Genomic DNA, 4,886 nt, shown 5'->3' with positions numbered 1-4,886 from the left:
ATATATATTTCATGTACCTATTTAATATACTATTTCCAGGAGACAGAGTTCTCCTCATTTATTTCCTTATTTCCTTTCCTCACTGGGCTATTTTTCCCCTATTGGAGCCCTTGGGCTTATAGCTTCTTGGTTTTCCAATTAGGGTTGTAAATGATAATTATTGTTCTCTTCATCTTATTTTATGTTTTACATGTATTTAATGTACCTATTTAATGTACTATTTCCAGGAGACAGAGTTCTCCTCATTTATTTCCCTATTTCCTTTCCTCACTGGGCTATTTTTCCCCTATTGGAGCCCTTCCAAGAGACAGAGTTCTCATTTATTTCCTTATTTCCTTTCCTCACTGGGCTATTTTTCCACCATTGGAGCCCTTGGGCTTATAGCATCTTGCTTTTCCAACTAGGGTTGTAGCTTGGTTAATAATAATAATAATAATAATAATAATAATAATAATAATAATAATAATAATAATAATAATATGCCGGCAAGCGTTTTTTCAATCTAAAAGCATATTATTATTATTATTATTATTATTATTATTATTATTATTATTATTATTATTATTATTTTTATTATTATTAATATTTGTGTCGACAAAATATCATTTAATTGTCTATCTTTAAATATAGCTTTTGAATTTATTAACATGATATTCAATTTTGTCTATGTATATATATATATATATATATATATATATATATATATATATATATATATATATATATACTGTATATATATATATATATATATATATATATATATATATATATATATATATATATATATATATATATATCCATGGCCTTTCTAATATTGCAATTGATCAGTGGCTACTTTCCTCTTGGTAAGGGTAGAAGAGACTCTAGCTATAGCAAGTCTCCTAGAAGGACACTCCAAAATCAAACTTTTGTTCTCTAGTCTCGGGTAGTGCCATAGCCTTTGTACCATGGTCTTCCACTGTCTTGGGTTGGAGTTTTCTTATGAGGGTACAATCAAGCACACGAATCTATTATGTTTCCTTATTTTCTTTCCTCATTAGGCTATTTGCTTTAAAACCTCACAATCAAATTTCACATTTAAATTCCATTTTCAATTTTCACGTTTAAACCTTACTTTCAAACTTAACGTTCAAACTTCACTTTCATACCACTTCCAAACCTCACTATCAAACTTCACTTTCAAACCCCAGTATCAAACTTTGCATTCAAACTCCAAACCTCACGTTCCAAACTTCACATTCAAATCTCACTTTCAGACTACTTCCAAAGTTCACATTCAAACCTCTCTTTCAACTTGCAAGTTAAAATCTCACTATCAAACTTCATTTTGAAAATTCATATTCAAACCTCACTTTCAAACTTCATTTCAAAAATTCATATTCAAACCTCACTTTCAAACTACATTTCCTAACATCTTGTTCTAACCTCACTTTTAAACTTTGTGTTCAAACCTCAATTCTAACTTCACACTCAAACCTCACTTTCAAACTACATTTTCAAACATCATGTTCTAACCTCACTTATAAACTTTGTGTTCAAACCTCACTTTCAAACTTCACATTCAAACCACACTCAAACTTCACATTCAAATCTCACTTTCAAACTTCACATTCAAATCTCACATTCAGACTACTTCCAAAGTTTACATTCAAACCTCTCTTTCAACTTGCATGTTCAAACCTCACTTTCAAACTTCATTTCAAAAATTCATATTCAAACCTCACTTTCAAACTACATTTCCAAACATATTCTAACCTCACTTTCTAACTTCACGTTCAAACCTCACTTTCAAACTACATTTCCAAACATGTTGTAACCTCACTTTTAAACTTTGTGTTCAAACCTCACTTTCTAATTTCACGTTCAAACCTCACTTTCAAACTACACTTCCAAACATAATGTTCTAACCTCACTTACAAACTTCACGTTCAAACCTCACTTTCAAACTTCGTGTTCAATCCACACTCAAACTTCACATTAAAATCTCACTTTCAAACTAAACACACAAACCTCACTTTCAAACTTCATTTCTAATATTCACATTCAAAACTCACTTCCAAGCTTTATGTTCAAACCTCACTTTCAAACTTCATGTTCAAACCTCACTTTGAAACTTCATGTTCAAACCTCACATTCAAACTTCACATTCAATCCTCACTTTCAAACTTATGTTCAAACCTCACTTTCAAACTTCACATTTAAACCTAGCTTTCAAACCTCATTTCAATTTTTTATTCAAACCTGTTTCAAACTTTGTGTTCAAACCCACTTCTAAACTTCGTGTTCAAACCTCACTTTCAAACTCCATATTCAAACCTCACAAACTTCATATTCAAACCTTGCTTCAATATTATCTTCAAACCTCGCTTTCAAACTTCTTTTCCAAACGTCATAATCAAACCTCACTCAAATTGCTTCTAACCTTCATATTCAAACCTCACTTTTAAATTGCTTCTAAACTTTATGTTCAAACTTACTCTTAAACTTTATGTTCAAACCTCACCTTCAAATTTCATATTCAAATCTCACTTTTAAGCTACCTAAACTTCACATTTAAACCTTACTTTCAAACTTCAAGTTCAAACCTCACATTCACGTTCAAATCTCAGATTCATGTTCAAACCTCACATTCAAACTACATAAACTTACCGATTAAAACCTACTTTCAAACTTCACATTCAAACCTCGCTTACAAACTTCAAACCTCATTTTCAAACTTCACATTCAAACCTCGCATACAAACTTCAAACCTCACTTTCAAACTTCATGTTCAGCCTTGCTCAAAATACCCAAACTTCACATTTAAACCCCACTTTCTAACTTCACATTCAAACGTCACTTTAAAACTTCACATTTAAACCCCATTTTTAAGCCTCACTTTTAAACCACACTTTTGAACTGTTCAAACCCACTCCAAACTTCATGTTTATAACTTTCAAACTTTACGTTCAAACCTCGCTTTAAAAACTTCACTTCCAAAAGTTTATATTCAAACCTCTTTCAAACTGTACGTTCAAACCTTTTTCAAATTTACCTTCAAACATCACTTTCAAGCGATACTTTCATACTTCATGTTTAAACCTTTTTCCAAACTTTACTCTCAAACCTCATTATCAATCTTCATTTTCTTAATCCATGTTCAAACTTCACATTTAAACTTCCATTTGAGATGTCACATTTCAAACTTGAATGTGAAGTTTGATAATCATGGACTGCTCTTGTTGGATTCTGATCAACTGGGTTCCTTCCCTTGTCCTTCTCAGTGCAACTATGGGGTTTTCCTCGTTTTACACATGTGCGTGTTTTAATTTACCTTATCGTCCAAAATTAAAACATAATTTCTTTATATTATACTCGTGGCTTTAATTCTAAAGCCCACAAAAGAACTGGAAAGTGATCAATATAAATTTCAATGTCTAACAACACAAAATTAAGTCGTTTTATGTATTAAAATCGTTATAAATTGGATAAAAAGTAAGAAATTGTTAATTTTTTTTTAGCTATATTGAGATTATGATATATGTACTCAAACATAACATATATGGTTTTAGTTTATATAACTATAATATTATGTCATTTCTTGGCTTGAAAACACTATAAGCTGCGTAAAAAAATCTAAATCATTTCATTTTACTTCTATTGAGAATATAATATATTCATAACATCACACGAATGTATTTAGTTAATTTAACAGAGATATATTTATCCTAAACATCACACGGATGTATCTAGATAATATAACAAGTATATATTTATCATAAACAACATCACTCGAATGTATTTAGATAATTCAACAGGGATATATTTATCCTAAACAACATCACATGAATGTATTTAGATAATTTAACAGGGATATATTTATCCTAAACAACATCACATGAATGTATTTAGATAATTTAACAGGGATATATTTATCCTAAACAACATCACATGAATGTATTTAGATAATTTAACAGGGATATATTCATCCTAAACAACATCACACAAATGTATTTACATAATTTAACAGGGATATATTTATCCAAAACAACATCATACGAATGTATTTAGGTAATTTTACAGGTATATATTTATCCTAAACAACATCACACGAATGTATTTAGTTAATTTAACAGGGATATATTTATCCTAAACAACATCACTCGAATGTATTTAGGTAATCTAACAGGTATATATTTATCCAAAACAACATCATACGAATGTATTTAGGTAATTTTACAGGTATATATTTATCCTAAACAACATCACATGAATGTATTTACATAATATAACAGGTATATATTCATCCTAAACAACATCACACAAATGTATTTAGATAATCTAACAGGTATATATTTATCCTAGACATCACACGAATGTGTTTAGGTAATTTAAAAGGGATATATTTATCCTAAACAACATCACACGCATGTATTTAGATAATTTAAAAGGTATATATTTATCCTAAACAACATCACACGAATGTATTTAGATAATTTAACAGGGATATATCTATCCTAAACATCACACAAATGTATTTACATAATTTAAAAGGGATATATTTATCCTAAAAAACACCACACGAATGTATTTAGTTAATTTAAAAGGTATATATTTATCCTAAACAACATCACACGAATGTATTTAGATAATTTAACAGGGATATATCTATCCTAAACATCACACAAATGTATTTACATAATTTAAAAGGGATATATTTATCCTAGCAACTGGTCATGACGTCGTTGAAGAAATATGAAGAAGAAGAATCAACTGGCGCTTTTGTTTACATGTATAGACGACTGAGTCTTGAAGTATAATGGATCATAAGTCACTTTATAAGGGATTCAATAACCTTCAAATTGACACTTTTGATCCATTATATATCAAGATTCAGTCGTCTATAG

This window comes from Palaemon carinicauda, chromosome 3 (genome assembly GCF_036898095.1).
Source record: "Palaemon carinicauda isolate YSFRI2023 chromosome 3, ASM3689809v2, whole genome shotgun sequence".
Taxonomy (NCBI): Eukaryota; Metazoa; Arthropoda; class Malacostraca; order Decapoda; family Palaemonidae; genus Palaemon; species Palaemon carinicauda.
This window is presented reverse-complemented; position numbering follows the sequence as displayed.